We start from the raw sequence: 18,990 nt of genomic DNA on the forward strand, positions 1-18,990 counted from the left end.
GGTCAAATAGTCGAAACTAAAACACAGCTGGGTCCTCCAATAGCACAGTGATCTAAAACGTGCGATAATGCTGATCTTGGAACGGATAAAGTAGTCCGGACTTCATTTGTATTGAAAATCCATAGACTATGCTAAGAAGGCAGGCCAGGGCCAGAAAACCATCCAGTGTAATTAACTGTACTGATTCTGCCAAGAAAGTTTGTCAAAACTACTGCAAGAATTATGTCCAGAAGTGTGTTGATGCTTACAAAATGAGTGTGGTTAAGCTACAGTTTCCTAAGAAAAAATCAGCCAAACAATAGTCAGGGTGTACGCACAAATTAGATCCAAATCTCACAATGGTCACTGATATAATTTGTCGTTTACTAATATTACTGTAGATCATTAAATCCACTCACACATAACACAAAAAAATGTAACTCTCTGGGTAACCCATAATTATATTGTTAAAGTGTCTTCAGCCACAGCATTTCATGTTAATGCACAGCAACACGATAGATTACAGCATGCATTTATTTTAAGGACGCTATACAGTATCTGGTTTTGCAATGAAATTGTAAAGAGCACAAAACATATTTCCTTTACTAGTTACACTGATGCTACCGGTTGGTCCAACATATTTTATTCTCTTCCTTCCGTTGTCTTCTCCTCCCTCCTGTGTGTATTAGCAGCCGATCTGCACAGAAAAGACAAGATGAACAAAAGCCATGCAGTGAGTAAAGGCCGTTGAACAGCAGGTTACTGCTCTCCTTGTCAACCACAGTGTCAGATAATTGTTGCTGACATTTTGCCTTTGTTTTTTGTTTTTTTGTTTCCTTTTTTTTTTATCCAAACTTGTCTGATGCATCTTTTCCTTTCATTTTTTTTTTTTACAAAAACACAACACACAAGTTCAGAAATGCCATGGTCTTTGCTGTCTGGTGCGATATTCAATATTTGACAAAAATCAGCTAATTAGAGCACAGTTGGTTTTGACAGTGCTCAGCGGTTTCCCTAAACATAAAGTCTGCTCCCATTGCACGAGGGGAAAAGTCGAGATTCATAAAATTGCTTTTCAGTAGGTAAATAAAAGACTCCTAAATATTAAGAAAAATGATAAAACTCAAAGTAGATATAACTTCCGAGAACAAACGAAAAAATAATTTGAACTATTTTATAACATTTTGTGACAGAATCATTTAAAGGTAAAAAAAAAAAAATAGAAATCTACTTAATAGAAATGTTCATTTTGAAGTGCCACTACACCAGAAATACATTGTAAGTTACTCATTTAAAGCCAATCTATTTTTATGTTGCAGCCCTTATGATGGACAGCTGCCTTCAGAGGCGAACATCGGCGTTGTAAAAAATGAAGCCATCTATTTTCTTCAGGCGCTTCGCAACACAGCTGCTTATTGATTTAGACAAACGACGGGGCAGATGGATTTTTCTGAGTTTTATTTGGATCTCAGTGTCACAGACAAAGAGTCTCTTCGGTCAATGATTGATCACTGTGTAGAGAGGGGCTTCAACCCGTTTCTGCGGTCCGAACCCAACGCATTTTATTGATGGGTGAAGTGGATTTCAATGTCCTCTCAGTGCCTCTCAGATTTGTGTTCTTTGATTGCATCACAGCATCTTCGTTCCAGTTGGCCAACACTTCAAGGAAAACACACAAACATTGATAAGCTCACAAATCCTGAATCAAGCTGAAATGAGAAACCTCCCTCTTCTATAGGGCAGCATATCACAGACCACTCAATCTGAGGAAGACCGAAAAAAAAAAACAACAAAAAAAAAAACATTGATAATGACATTGGACTTTGTAAATTTGCGCGCAAACAAACAAGTTGCTTCCACTATTACTTTGATGTGAGCCATTTTATAATGAATAAATAAAAACTATGTTTAAATTAATATTTACAACCCACTGCTAAGCAAAAGCCATCAATTGCTTAAAACACGAGTTGGTACTTTGAAGCACACTTGTTGTGGATGTTCCAATATTTCATTTCCTCTTGTCTAATTTACGACCCTGGGAGTTAATTAACAGCCACAAATAATGATTGAAATGTCTTGTAGCGTTTTATGTCCAACAAAAGATGAAGACGTTTAATGTGGCAAAGATTTCACAGAAGTGAGCGTGAGCACATGAAGAGAGAAGTTCCCTCTCCAAATCATGCCGTCAAACAAATTAGCATGTTAAGCAAGGAAAAATCTGAAGGAATTGCATGTGTCTGAAATATTACACTATGTGTGGGTAAGAAGTTTCTGTTTGTGCATCATAAGGGCAAAAAAGTGGATATACTGTAGAGCAGGATATCCTCATTCAGTCAGTGTAAATTATTAACTCTAAAATATTATTAAAGTCAACCAGTGCCTAGTTGAATTTTTTCTTTTATTGAACATGAGATCCAAATCTCATTTTCAAAAGGGACCTGGGCAGAAATCTGTAACCAAACAAACAAACAAACAACAAAAAAAAAAACTGGATTTTCTCAATAAGATGTTTCCTTGATTCTTGTTTTTAAAGCACAGTAATTTGCATTATTTTGGGCCTAGAAAAGTTTATCCTTACAAAGGGCAGGAATAAGAGAACAAACAGGATAAATCATGAACTTATGATTGCCCCTGTCTGTAGCAGTTAAACTTTGACTAAATGTATCTTAGCCACTCAAAACACATGCGAGTAAACATTTTTTCAGAGCAGACTGACTAAGTAAATGCATTATCTTGTCCGGTTAGGGCTTTACATTTTAGAGAAAATAGTTATGACTCAATTTAAGAATCATTGTAGAACCAACAGCATCAACTAAAAAAAAAAAAAATACAGTATGGTTTTAAATTTGCAAAAGCACACAGATGGCCTTCTGAAGAAATGTTTTTAATGATAGAACTTAAAATGGGGAAAAGACATAAAAAAAATAAAAATGTACTCATAAAAAGTACATAAACAAACAACAGCAACAAATCAATTACCTTGTAATTTTGAACATAATACATTTGAGACAACCTGAGTCGAGTACTGATTCTTTTGATAAATTGTTTAGGGGTTAAATTTTTGTTGCCTCACTTTCCTTAAATTCAGTCACACTCTGAATTTTGTGGCAATAAACAAGAGTCCGTCCATTGGAGTCCATTTGTTTTTCATGGCTTTGTACCTTTTATCAGTCTTAAAACTGAACATAACTGTTTACCTCCGCCTAAGATTAAAGTGAGGATTCATTATGATTAGGTGCTCTCAATAGATGATACTAAGTGACAGTCCTGAATGCATCCATTAAAAAGTTTTTTCTTTTTTTTCTCCTCTTGCACAACTCCACCAACAGTGTACCCTCCAAAATGCTGAGCATATCATCTGGTATGACCCAGGTGACTGAGATGAGCACAGTACCTATCTGTCTGTATCCATACATGAATTTTTAAAGATATCTGATACTGACTCCCCTGCAGCACACTCTTCCTTCAGCAGTAATTTTAGAGTTTCCTGAGAAGCCTTGCAGGTCATCAGACATCACAGCACTATGAGTTCTGTCAGTGCAGAAGGAATAGGCTTTGCTGTTACAGAGATCCTCGCATTAAAAACAGCAAATGCAGGAAATGTGTGCTTCTAAAAATAACACCGCAATACATAAAAAGTAGGTGCAGCACGAAGCTCCCAGAACTCATTATCTATATATCCCTCTTGTTAGTACAAAAGCTACATCGTTGGAAGAGCATCACAGCTTCGCAGAATTATATTTAAATTGACAACATAATTTATTTAATGTAAAAAAAAAATAAAGGGAGCAAAGTATTCTGTATGATCCCTGTAAACACCAGTGTTTTAACTGGGAATCCATATGGACTGCCAGAGCACTTTACCATATCCATTATTGAACTGTAACGGGGAATTTTTAGAGCATTCCGAATTTCTGCTGTATTCATAATTTATATTTAAATCCTTCTTGGTCCCCCACTACATATTCAGATCTCATTTGCTGTCATCCGTGCAGACTCACCACCTTTATCCTTGAGTAATCTAGTCTCAATTAAAGTTCTTATTGGGATTTGGGGGGAGGATTTCAGAGGGAATGTGATTGACAATGACTGAGAAAAACAGATAGCAGAAACAATACGTATATTCTCAAACAGACGGTGGAGGAATTGGATGGCATTGATTTTTATTTTCCTGCTTCATTTTACTGTCACTGGGATCCTGCTCCATTTACCAGATTCTCACAAAGGAATTTCGTTCATTTCTTTATGTTTATGAGGGTTTCAGAGTTAAAGAGAAGGGAGCCCGTGGGAGCTCTGAATATATCAACAACTTTTTAAATAAACAGGATTCTCCAGATAGTGCAGTACAAGTTCAAATGTAATGCAGAGACACAAGAGGACCTTGATGACTGAATGATTCATTGTGTTTTGCATGGCAGAACTGAAGTGCTGAAAAATTTAATTTGCAAAAGCCTCTTCAGAACAATAAGAAAATGGGGGATGAGAGAGGGGGGAAGGTCTCACAGGTCCTCTTTTATATGATGGCATCAGAACTGACGACTGATTACTGTGAAGGCTGAAAAATAAAACACGAGAGTGAAAAAATAGTCAATTATGGCATTAAGTGATCTGGTAGGCAATAGTTTTTCTTTTGCTATCATTAAATTAAATTAAAAGTAATATAGTACTTAGAATTATATTATGCTGCAGAGTAGTAAAAGTCTTACTTTCAGAAAAGGACTATTACTGTAGGGAATCAGGGTGAATTTCCCTTGGGAGAGTCCAGATCAAACCTAATCTGAGGTTTCATCATTGCCATTTCTGTGAAGAAGGTGATTCAAATATCCGAACTGTGACAGTCAGAAGAAATATGTTGGTCCAATTAAAAGATTAAACCCATATCAATAATTTCGGGGCATAGCTGTATCTGTCCAAGTTCGAATTATTATTATTTTGAAATTGTCGCTATGTGATTATAGAGTTTTCCAGTGTCATTTCATGTAAATACATGTCACTACATGATCTGTTTAGTGAATGCAGTCAAATTGGTGCTTACATGAACTTTCACATTCTAGGAATAATAGTATTCCACAATGACTTTCTGTTTAAGACAGAAGCAGTGGAGTGTATATGAGGGGGAGGGGTGGAAAAAAAGTCCTTTTCTTCTTCTTCAGATTGAGTAGACTTGACTTGATGTCATAATGTAGAGACTAAAATACAGTTCCCTATTCCCTGTCTCAGTCAAGCTGAACGCATCGCGTTTGAAGAAGACGGCAACTAAGAGGATCCAGAAGCTGGAGCTGACACATCCACAGAGTGCAGGCTGGGATGTGACTCCACTGAAGCTTGAATCTTTGCCTCACTATCAGTGTAAGACGGCTTTTGAAGCGAGTTGAAAGAACTTAAATCTGATGATGACTGGCTGCACCTCTTCATCTGTGACTATGAGTGTGTGTACGTAGCATACCTAATGAAAACGCTGCTGTTTCAAATTTCCTCCGAAGCTGCCTGAGATTAGAAAGCTGATATCCATCTGCATGGACAGCAGCCTATTGCACATCAAGTAAAGGACTGAAACTATTGCATCACTTTGGAAGCCATAGGTGCTAAATCAGTATTCATAAGTCAGATCTTTAAGTAATGATCCTACCTGTTCGTGAGCTATGGGCACAGATGAAGCACTGTGGATCTGTTACATGGATCAAAAGAACAAATGCGTTACTCTGGTCTGAAGGCACAAAATAATAAAGCCAATTTCGACATCTTCAGGCATCTGCTGTTGGAAAGAATGTTAAATCATTAATTAAATCATATTGTTGCTATCAAATTCAAAGAACAGTTAATCTTATAAAAATGTAACTGACTGGCTCTATTTTTTGCTCAGTAATACAAGACCACCAAAGACTTGTGACTTTATTTAGACATGACTCCTTTGACTTGATACCCATGGATCAGACCTGATGGAGCCATGCTTTTGAAAATGGCAGCTGATTTTGTAGCAAAACCTGTTACAATTCTTTTTAGTCTCTTGATCCAAAACAAAGAAACCCCTTTATTCTGGAAGTCAGGTTTTGTTACTCCCTTGTCAAAAAGAAGCGACCCAGCAGCAGGTTTTAACTATCTAGAGGTCAATGTCAAATTTGTGTCTCGACTCTCGTGTTTGCTGTCCACCAGAAGAGTTTTCATGCTCAAATGAATTACTCTCAAAACTGCAATCAGGCTTCAGGAAAAATGACAGCACCATCACAACAGGAACAAAAGTGATTCCTGATATGCTTATTGCTTTTATCAAAAGCAGTACTGTGCGTCTCTTTTTATTGGTCTGTCAAAAGATAATGACATTGTTGATCATGGTGTTTTAAAGCACAGACATCTTTGCTTGGGACAGTCAGATCATGTAGATTCCTACAAATTATTGAAGTGACAGGACTGTATAATGTGACAGTCTGTGTTCTTTATTTTGGATTGTCCAAAAGGAGGTGGCACAGGGTTCCTTATTAGGACTCCTCGTGTTCATTTTGTATATTGACGATTTAGGACAAAATATGTCGGGTGCCATTTATGCACTTTTATGCTGATGACAATTATTTACAGTTGGAAAAAGATGGAAAAACAACTTATTGCAGCAACATTTTTATCTTAGATTACGGAGACCTGCTGTATACGAATGCCTCTGATCGGTGTCTTCTCGAATAGTCTTTGTTTAACCAACCACTTCAGTCTGTACAATCGAGCAGGGTGGCCTCCTTTTTCCACCAGGAGGTTGGATCATTGGTACAGCGTCATTTATAAGGCCATGCTTGGGCTGCTGCCTCTCTCCATGTGTGATTTAATGACACAGACAAGCATCGATTCTTACTATTTGCATTCAAATGATAATTTCTTGCTCTCTGTTCTGTTTTTACTCAGTTCTGTCTACATGGAACATGTTGCAAAATGACTGGAAATAACAGAGCTTATCTCATTGAGCACAGTTAGACTCAGACTAAGAGCCCTAGAGATGGCGTCCTTAAGTTGTGACTGTTTTTAGTAAATATTTGTATGGCATGTAATAAATCTCAGTCAGGTCTCCCTTGGAAAAGAGGTTTTTAATCTCAGTGGGATTTTTCTGGTTAAATAAAGGTTGTTGCTGTTTTTCATTTTTCCTTTTAAAATTTACACTCAAGATTTAACGTCTGAGACGTCCACTCGATTTGAAACTTGCATGTCTTGGACTTTTGTACCCAACTTACTTGTGACTTGCAAACCGATACCTTGGTAACTCTTCTGCTAAAAACGTTAACCAAGGTTTCCAAGAATCCGTGAGGTATACCTCATGTTTAAACAGGTCGGTGTCAGAAAAGTGTGCAATTACTGAAGATGTTTTGGATCTATTTGGTTGGATTTTGCATGAGTATTCGTTCCGTCAAGCTGTCTGCATGAATGGCCATTATTTTGAAAGTAACTGACAGTTTTACATTACATGTTGGAGAGCCAAAATGTGGAGAAACTCCTCTTTGTCTTCTCATAGTTTTGGAGCTGACAGCACCCTCAAATTAAAGCTGTCAGTCTACATGTCTGCTTCCTGTCAACTTGTTACTCCACATCCAGTGCACTGACTGGAACAGTTTGTATCCAAATGTTTGGGTAAATTTGACATCACTCATTCAGTGCAATGTGTATTTAGCCCAACAGTCGTTTTCTAGCATGTAAATTATATCATCAGCTCTGTGTCTGAGGTGTAGGAAACAAGAGAAAATTGAGGGCAAAGACACAAAGTGAGGATGGAAGAGTTCAGGAACAGAACCACAGACAGCGTGAAAGTCTCTGGTGCTAATGTGGGGCCTGAGTGTGTAACCTCACTCTCAGAGTGCTCTGATTAAAGAATGATTTATAGGCCTGTTGGAGAGCCCTCTCAGCAATCCGTCTCCTCAATGAGATTTTTTTCCTCTTTCAAGAGGTTTGGTAAATCAAGCCATCTTTGCGAGAATCTCATGTGGACAATGTCAATGTGTTAGTGAGAGGGAGTCATTAAATGCTATGATCATAAAAAAGACATGGTGTGTGTGTGTGTGTGTGTGGGGAAGGGGGAGTGTAGTCGAGGGGGAGGAGTGTGTCCGTAGATGCATAAAGATACTTATTTATCACATACGGTGTTGCTTGTGACTCTGTCAATGAAATAAATCACCTTGTGGAAACACATAGGCATGCATTGTCTTAACTGATTGATCACTGGAATAATTCTGATGTTTCAGGTTAAAGATTCATTTCTATATGAAAATGTGTAAGCTGTACAGTCAGTTAAAAACATTTGTGGTACTTAGAGGCAAGACATTTTTAAGGTAACAGCTTATACACAAGTATGCAACTTTTGCGACATCATAGAAAAAAAATCTAAATAAATCTGTCAAAATATTAGGGAAAAAAATGCGTGTTCCTCTACAAATCCAATTCATCATTCAGTATCATTCACCAAGTAAATTCCAGTTTTGAACATAGTTGGGCTTTTGTTTTGAACAGAAGAAGCTTTTAATGTCTATTTTTTTCCCCAAACAAGAGAAAATAACTAATTTATTTTCAAAAAGTATTGAATAAGATATAAATATCTATTTAGATAATAAGACAACAGGGAACCACGGTATGGAGTCACTGCATTCTCCTCTGGCACGCCCATTAATCATTACGAAGTCATCCAAAGACTAAATCCCATCTCTCAGATGGTGTCACATTGCTGTTTGTTCACAGCGTGTCTCATGAATCACAAGTATGACAAAATGAAAAGCATTTTGCTCTTGAACATCTCTGGAGATCATCCACAGTATCCATTTTCTTTGGTCACAAAAATCATACTTAAAGTACACTATTAAAGTTTGTACTGCGACTCATTTAATAAGCAAGGTAAACACCAGCTCTGTGTGATGCTTCCCAATTATCTCCTTCTGTTTACCCAATTATATTAATTAGAATGCATAGTATTTACATCCCCCAGGACAAATAAGCCATTGAGCTAAACCTATTAAGCTCATGTGAAAATAATTAACCCACAAACTGTTGCCATTGTCTCTTCATGCTGTAGTAACTTTTAGGAACAGCTTGTAATCGGCTTATTTCCACCTGAAAAATATTTAGTGTAAGAAATATAAAGTCATATTTAAAACAAAGGAATGTCAACTTTTAATGAAATTGAAAGTTGTCTTTGACAGGCAGTGATTTTTTTTTTTTTTTGCAATTGTGTGCTAATAACTTAATACTAGCATATGTCTTTTATATAAGGAAGCCTGAAAACTTAGCAGACATCTGAAATGGGACAAAAAAAAAAGTACAATAATTATATCATAAAAGCTATGCTAAATAAAATTGAATTTAAAAAGGTAAAAGACAAATAAATATAGTTGGAAATAAATAAAGGGGAAAATTATGCACTGACAACTTTATTTGGATGTTTTGAAGCCACTTTTGGCTTCAACACTTCCTGAATTGTTCATGGATTCTGGTTGATGTTGAAGTAATGCTGCACACTGGGAAAAAAAACAAACAAAAAAAAAAAACTCAGTTTCAATGAGTTACTTAAAAAAAAACAATGGATGGATATTGTAGAATAAAATAAAAATATCCATGTAAACCGTTTTTGAAATGTTGCAAAATGTATGTGTTTTTACTTTTAAGTTTTTATTAAATTCTAAGAACAAAAATTCTCATTAGTGCCCAATGAAAAATATGTTGAACCTGTGACATATCCAAAAAAGAGGAAAAAAAAAAGAATAGCACACTTTGATTTTACAAGCAGAGTGTCTTTAATCTAGTCAGTAACAATGTAAACAAAGCAAGCCAAGGCTCCTCTCTGTGCTTCACTCTATATATTCAAATTTGCCCTTTAACAATGTAGCCCACGTATAAAGCTAACCTGTCTGAATAACAGTGATTAAACTGGGCAAACGGCTTGCTCATCATTATGGCACAAGGAGAGGGCAGTCACAGAGCACTTGAAGGTGCTTAACAGTCATAGAACACAATATTTTTTCTCTGCTGATTAGCTTCCACGGTGCCGAAGAGCATGGGCGACATACCAAGATGATAGGAGCAACATTTTAAAATGCGACAGCACCTTAATGACTCGAAAGAGATTTAAAGGCGAGCGCCGCAATTCCATGTTTTTAGCACAAATTCCCAAGCAAGCTTATTCCACCTCAAGTGAAAACACGTCATCCTTGACTGCCGTGCAAAATGAAAGAGCAGCCTTGGCAAATACACAAAGGCGGCTCTCAGAATCCCAAGTCATAGAGAAGCCAGCCTGCGATCGTGCTGGGGCAGCTCATCCTGTTCAAATCACAGCATGAAGTCTTTGTGATTAACTAGGTAGCCCATCTTTGACGGGTATGACAAGACTGCAAACAAAACATACTGAATATGTAATGGGTTTATCTGTGGGGATGATGTGTAGCTCCTTAAAACTATGCTGTCTTCCGGGAAGAAGTGCCAATTATAATATTAAAGCTGTCTCTACCAGTGACCTTTTTGCATTTGCTCGGTGTGCTATTACACTCAATCAAGAAAGGTCAGCTGTGGACGTGGGGCCCATGCAAAACTGCCTGTTTTATATTGTGTTCGTTGTTTGTGCAACTTGAGTTCCTTCTTGCTGCCCACAATTGCCTGAAACTTTGACTGACTTTGCTCTAGGATGGGATTTTACAGACAACTCAAACTAGGACATAGAAACAGACTTTGTATGCCAGTATGGCTAACACTATTGCACTTTTAATTACTTTGTAATTTATGTAACATTGAAATGTTAATGTTTTTATTTGGATGTTGACAGTTTCAATGAGTTCCTTAAATCAGAGGGGGCTTTTATTGTTAAGCTCAATTATTATGAGTTTAATAACATAATTCCGACTTTAAAGTATTGTATGTTTGGTATTATCTTAAACATGAACTGTGACTTACAATCTGCGCCCCATATTTTTTCCATATGACTCCTGGAAAAAGATCCCACAACCCCAAATGCTAATGAAGTGGCTTAGAAAGTAGATGGATGGACATTAATTCATCTTTTGTTTTTCAGTCAGTTCATAATAATGTTTTTCCCCCACACTGTTTGGTACATATATATATATTTTTTTCCAATTTTAAATGTATAATGCAAGAAAAATTAAATAAATCAAAACTTTATTTCAGAATCTTTAGATAATAATCAATCTAAAGATTGATTTAGATTCTAAAGATTCTTTAGAATCTTTAGAATTTCTAAGATTTAGAATCTTTAGACTCTAAATCTTTAGATTTAGAATCTAAAGATTCTAAATCTAATATTTAGAATTCAATCTAACATTTGAACTCGCTCAAATAGGTATTTGAGCGAGTTCAAATGTTTCTGAACACACCTGAAACGTTTGAACTCGCTCAAATACCTATTTGTTTATGTGGAAAGGGCGCCCCTTGGTGGACAAAGTGTGAATTTCTTGTTAAGTCAAAATACGGGCACAAACAGAAATGTAAATGTTTTTTTCTTCGTTCATCTTTTTCACTTATAGTGACCAGATGTTAGGCTGAAAAGATATGTAAATGCTACAGAATTCTTTAACATATATTTTGTTCACATGTTGGAATTGATAAATCATCTCCTTTAGCACATTTATTTTATACTTATTTATGTTTTATCATATTTATTTGTACCCATTTTAATTTATTTGTCTGCCACCCAGAGAAAAAGTGAAATATGACTTTCATTTCCTGCTATAACTGCCCTAATCTTACAGCCTCTCAATTTCTGGGAACTTATTTCTGGGGGGAAAAAACTAAACCTGGCTCCTCTACATAATTACTGCTCAGTTAATACAGCAACCAAAAATATACTGCACTACTATAGGTGGTAGTATATGTTTTGTTTAATTTACATAGCTTTTGAGCTTCAAAATAAATATTATTTTTTCTATTGCATTTTGAAAATAGCACCCTACAAGTACTCTCACAAATACATGAACTTTTAAAAAAAAGTTGCCATACCACTTTTGCAAAAACATCAGAATTCTATAATATTTCCCACAAAGATCTCAATAACTGAATATTCCCAAAGATTTCTTTAGAGCAGTATTATGTATTTTCCAGGCACATAGCATAATTTGAAGGCTGCCAAGGGAGATTCAAGGATTTTTCAAACATGCATGAAAGAGTAAAAGCAACACTCCAGGTATGTTTTTGATGAGGGACTAACATTATGGCATGATATAAAGTTGAAAAAAGTCAAGTTTCAAAGTACCCGTCCTTCCTCCCTTTTAAGTTCTTTAATTCAAAAAGTGGAACTCGTATAGATTCAATAGACACAAGGTAATATATTCATGGGTTCGTTTCTGTTCAGTCTGACGATCCTGGCTTATAGCCAATGACAATTAAACATCACAAAAGACTAATAACAAAAGACTTTAATACAGAGCTGCCACCCTATTTAAAAGTAAGTCCATGCATTGACTCAATATTTGCTCAGAGCTCTTTTTTCATGAATTACTTCAGCGCATCATGGAGGCAATGAACCTGTAAATGCAAGATTTGCTTTCTTCTGAAAGAGGACGTCAGTCTACAAGCAACTCTTAGTCATTTTCCTCTTTTTCTGAGCATGTTAAGATTATTGTGGTACAAAAATGTGTCTTTTTCATTCCTTGTTCATGTGTGTGATGTTATACTTCTATCACATTTGAAATAAATAAAATGGCTTAATAAAAATGTGTAAATATGAATTCAGTTGTATGTGTTCATGTGTAAAATGACACTGTACCTCAAGTTCTTCAGAGTAGTCACACGTATTGTTGCCATGACTTTGCGTTGGAACTTAGTTATTCAAGACCATGTTCAGGAACATTAATATCAGAGTGAATGACTGTCGTTTGTTCACCAGATTTTACTATTTTAAAATTTCCATCTGTTTTCCCTAAGGCAGGTGAAAACACAAAACGTATAAATTACAATTATGGCATAAAATCACAAGGCTACACCAAACAATCACCCTGTTGACACACCTAAAATGAACAGACATGTCATATTGTGTCGCTTTAACTGTCCCATTTCAGATGCTAATTCATTTCCTAAAATCCTTCATCAAAGAACAAACAGAAACCCACACAATATTTTAAGCTGTTCGAAAGCATGTTCAGTTCCTTGATGGTCCTAAATGGAAAAGCAGACTCACCAGATTGTAGATGATTTAATCATTTTTAACCGGAGCTCTTTGATTAATGTGGTCGTCTCCGTCCAAGAGAGTCTAAATTCCCGGGCCCAAACAGCACACTTACTTTGAATTCCACACTGTAGCAAAGTTGGCAGTCCGCACCGTAAGAGCCACTGAATAAATATTTTACCACTTTTGAAAAACTTTCATCTGTGAACATTTGGGCCTGGCCAATCAAATCTCTTTTGTGAAAAAAAAAAAAAAAAAAAAAAAATGTTGTTTGTGAGTGGAGCTCCCTGCGAGCGGGGCACACACTTACTGTGTGAAGAGAGACTGTTAAAGTTTGATTCATCATTTCCTGTGGGTGGAGAAGTATCCACTGCCAAACACAGAGCTTCATTATAATAAAACGAGGGAAGCTATTGGTCTCTGTGGAAAACGGCCATCTGTAGTAAAGTGCTTTCTACACAACATAATGACATCTACACACCAGCAAAAAATGTTTTGATGCTCGTGAAAGTAATTATGTTATGTTCTAAAATGGCTTAAAAAAAACAAACATTTATGATGAAGTTATTAAAACAGGAGATCATATTGCTCAAATAGATCAAAAGACTGCAAATGCTATAAACTACAGTTGTTTGTGCAGCAACTTAAGTTTTTATACTGCAAGCCTCTTACAGGATTTTATTACTTTCTCTTGTGTCTTTTCAAGTATTCCCAGATAATTGTGTCGGTACAGTTGGTTTTTGTCAAAACAAAGCTCTCAGTTCCAACATTATAAGCACTGAATAAAATATGGCGAATCCCAAATTTAGCAAAGATACACAACAACTTTTCATGTGTCCACTGCATCCATTGCACCCTGCTAAACGTTGGCTGGAGCCTCTTTTGCTTTTAGAACTGCCTTAAATTATCAAAACGAAAATTCAACAAGGTGTCGAAAAGATTCTTCAGAGATTTTGGACTGTAATGACACGGCAGCGTCACACAGTTGCTGCTCATTTATTGACTGCATATCTTTGATGATAATCTGCTATCCCAAAGGCGTTCTCCTTGCACTGTGATCTTGTGACAAGAGCTAGAAAACACTAAACTCTCGTGCTCTTGTAATGTTTGTGCCAAAATGTATCGATGTAACAGATAAAACTGAAACTCATCGGACCAGACAACATTGTTTCAATATATGCTAACAACAGCTAGCACCAGTGCGCTGCAATGAGAAGGTCCTGGGTTTAAATCCCTCATTAGAGTGTCTGTGCATGAAGTTGCATGGATACTCCAACTGCCTCCCACAGTACAAAAACAGCCATTTGTCTCTCCTGATTACCCTCAGGAGTGATTAGTAGGGTGCATGTTTCTTTTGTTGTTTTTTTTTGCCCAGTTGCCCTATGATAGACTGGTGCATGTTCAGTCACCTGGAGTGGTCTTTTGCTGGAGCCCGCCTGGTTCAAGGTTCAGTGTGCTGCTCATCAAGAACTGAGTTGCAACAGGAAGAGATTTGAACTACTGCTTAGTGGGCCAGTGACTCTATAAGATACATTTGGTCTTGCTTCATTTTTGTTAACTTTAATTGGTGTTAATTAGTTATATTCATGACTGTTTAAGCCGCATAGACAGCTGTGAACAATGGTAATAAATCCTGGCCAAATAGACCATTTTACTGAAGTGGAAAGGAAAAAAAAGAAGAATTAAATCCAAACATAAGCAAAACGTTTTACTCTCGAGTGGTGCATGTGTTCATGAAGGTTTCCGTTGGCCCCTGTGAAGTAATACTGCAGTACAACAAACCCTAAGGACGGAAGGAAAACACCGTACAACATATTTATCCTTACAGGAAAATGTGTTCCTTGATTCTGCTAGCAGTTATTGGACGCAGACATCCACTGTTTGAAACTGGAGAAACCTTATTGATCGAGAAGCAAGAACCCACCTGTTCGTGTTCCTGTGTTGCATTCAATGGCCTCTGCAGGGATCCATTCATGACTAATCAATTCACAGATCAAAGCAAGCTGAGCAGGAAATATCCCCTACAGCCTCATTGCTGGCCTATTCTTTCCTAAGGACATGTATTAATAAAAATATATGGTCACAAAAACCCTACGTCCACTGCTGCCTTCCCATCGATCCAGAGTGTTTCATGCAGTACTGGGTTTTATGCATATAATGGAACATTAAAATGTTGTTTATTAATAATGTAACAGATTGAAGCTGTTGCAGCACTGCTGAAATCAATTGGTTGTGACAGAATGAGATGAAAGATGCCATGGCTTGCCTTTTGACCCCGTTTGAGCAATTTTAGGTCAACATTTTAAGTGAATGTGTTATGACAAAGTCTTAAACACCTTGCATTTTAAAGCCAAGATGGGATCATATGATAAAAAAAAAATAGTGAGGTTTATTTTTCATTCTCTCTTTTTTTTTTTATTCATGATGCAATGCATTTTAGGCCTTTCTCAGAAGTACTTCAATGAGATATTTACCCATTCTGGAAACTGAACACAGGGAAAAACCTTTCTCTGTTGTTCACTTGGATCCTTACAAAAATAAATTATAGTAGACCATCCATTAGCCATGCTTTGAGGCCGATAAATGTTTGAAATGATTGGATACAAAGTGACTTAATAGGGTGCTTTATTGATTTTTATAGGCTATAACACTGCAGCTACTGTCGGACAAACAATATATCCATGATAATCTTGAGTTATTATTGTTCAGTTTATCATCCATGAACAAGTCAATATATTATATCTTCAATTTACTCAAAGAGGAGAATGATGAATTAATGTATGCTTGTGGGAGTTGTTTTCTTTACTTTCTTCTTGCTTCCAAGACACACACCACACTTTACGGAAGAAGATTAAAACAATGTTGCACAGTTGATATGGTTGCTCCTTATGACATTATCTAAACTTAATCTAATATCCATGTTTTGGACATGGGGAGGCAAGTGGAAAACCCAGGAGCAATACAGGTATAAGAGAACATACAAACTCTGCTTATAGCTAATAAATACTCCACCAATCAGGTTTAACTGTAATCCAAACCCCTGTTAATGTAACTCATCTCACAATTGAAACACTATATTGCAGTACGAATTCCTGGCTGTGGTTTAGAAACAAATAGATTTTTTTATTCTTGCTGTTTTGTCTTTGTAAAAACATGATTCTAAATAGTTATATTATCAAGATTTTTTTTTTCTTGGTATCATGGTACTGTGACAAACCAGTGTTTTATTTAAAATACTTCAACAATTGTCCACTGTGGTTTTAAAATAAATATTGGCAGTGAATTATGTGCACGCCCTCCAAAGTGGGTGTGGATCAATCTGTTTCTACAGTAATGGGAGAGCATCCTCTGCCACCCTCCAGACCGTCTGTGGGTTCCACCACATTGCTTTTGCCTGATGGTAGATGTCAGTGAGAACAGAACAAATAGGTTTTGAATGAATACTGGCAAATTGAATTCCTTCCTCATTTGTTGGGTGCCACTGTAAATGGATACTTATTGACGTCCATACTTTTCTTGCCAAGAGGAGCAACCCTCGACGTTAGAGATCAATAATAGCAACTGAGACATTTCAATTCTGGATCTGTGTGAACAGAGATGGAATAAAATAGCAAATATGAGATAATAGAGTGAAAGTAACAGGAGACGGGACTTTTCATGATGACTGAGCCCATAAGCTCCCATATGGCCTCCTTGGACCAGTGTGCTTTCTGTATCAAGTCCCTTCGTATTATTCATTTTTTCCATGCCAACCCAGTGATACTGTCAAAACAAAGCCAACATGAAGATTATTTTAAAGCAGAATATTGCGTAGTTGTTGAGTATAAAATATTGCCCTTAGATCATTGAACTAATAGATTTGCATGTGCCACATGAAAGAAATAGAGCTCCATCTGTTTTGTTTTTTTAAGTCTGTAGCTTGTTTGCAAATCTTTACATTGATTTGTTTTTAGGTAGTTCTCTGAAAAAAAAAGGAGGTGGGGTGAATTAAGCACAGCATTGCAAAAGTGATTATCTCCATTCTTTACCCTAATGGTGAATTTGACACAGAATGCTAAATAGAAAGGCCTGATGAGCCTGGGGGCATTTTGGAAGAAACTGGCTTTGCTGCAATCACTGCATGAAGCTCTGGCAAAATGTAGCCAGGGACATGTTGTCAGAAATTATGTCTCTGTCTCCTTGAGTAAACAAGCCAGCACACATTCATTAAAGAGCTCTTGACTGGAGCTCAAATGTGTATTGACCAGCTCAGGGGAAAAAAAAAAAAAAAGGAACCATTTCCCTGTATGAACTGTAGCCATTTGTTACAGTTTAGGATTGATTCTTTGTCATGGCAACCGCCACTGTGTGGTCATGAAACAAAACATTGTATCATCTCAGCAAAAATTGATTTAAAACTAAATGCTCCCATCAATATGTGACAGGGTGCTGGTGCACTTTTGCGCATGTCAGTTATTTTACTTTTTTCAGAACTCTCCTATGTCATTATTCATAAAATTGCATGTCTCCGTTGCATCCTGGAATGGATGTGTAAAACACACACACATTTTTTATTTTATTTTTTTTTTTTTACAATTTAACCAGTCATAATGTTGTGGTTGCCTAGTTACAGGAACCTATGACGTTAATGCAATCCACTCATCTTTTGACTATACTTGCTCATCCTTTAGGATTGTAAGGGACTGGAGCTTGTGCAAGCTGACTTGAGCTGAAAGGCGTCCAACATCAAGGACAGATCAATAGTCTGTCACAAGTTTAACACATAGACACAGAGATATATTTACTAATATTTAAGTGAAATATATTTAAATATCCATGTGACAAAGTCAGTGTCTGCAATACATTTACTAGATTATATCTCTCCAAAGACTAGACTTTCATGGATATGCCTGTACACGTCTCGATTTAGCTCAAAAAGAAATGTCAGCTTTACTTGAACCATTTCATCTGATCACCGTTTAATCACTGTTCAACCTCATTCAGACACACACACACACCCTGATCTTTATATAAATGGGGAGAAGGTGGAGAAGATCCCAAGTTTTAATTCACTTAGAGTGCATATCACGGAGTCTTGCATCATTAAAGGGGCGGTATCATGTATTTTCTTGGCATATATTCTATCATTTTATAGCACAATCAAGTAGGTTACCCTCAGTTGCTATAAATATTCTGTATTTATAAAACGCCTTAAAAATAAATTGACTTAGCTTTTTTTATAACACCTTCATTTTGGGCCTCTGTCGCTCCTGCTGTTTCTGACGCAGCATTCAACACATCCCATTATGCCTTTTACAGCATTCTTTGGAAAATTTGGACTGAGAAGTATTTGTCTGAGAAGCTCAGCATACTCTCAGTTCCATTAGAAATGTATGAAAGAACCAAAACAACTCTCCAGGTATGTTTTAGACCAGAGGATAACAATACAAAATGATATAAAGCTCAAAAATGTCAATTTTACATAATACTTCCCCTTTAAGAAATCAACACAGATGTTTTATTTTTTATTTTTTAAAAGGGGAATTAAAGTGCAAGAGAATACCAGTGGAAGCTGATGGTCAGCTTCTACCACTGAGAGCATGTTAACCTACCACACTCTGTGGTACTCTAGCTGCGCTGCTGCAGAAAAAAAGAATCTCCAAAGGGGTTTTGAGGGTCACTGGCTGCCCTCTGACCTGCTCTGGAGCTGATTCCTCACATCACCCAAGAAAATCCTGCAGAGCCCCTTTTACCTCCTCTTCATCACATTCCCCCCCAGGTAGACTCAGAACCTGAAACAAACACGCACACAATCATGCCGTGGAACAACGAATAAAACTTCCCAGTCAAGCAGCTATTTTTCACGAGTAAAGAAACAGGGATTAAATCCATTCATTTTTTTGTTA

This window comes from Poecilia formosa, unplaced genomic scaffold (assembly GCF_000485575.1).
Source record: "Poecilia formosa unplaced genomic scaffold, Poecilia_formosa-5.1.2 Scaffold115, whole genome shotgun sequence".
NCBI lineage: Eukaryota > Metazoa > Chordata > Actinopteri > Cyprinodontiformes > Poeciliidae > Poecilia > Poecilia formosa.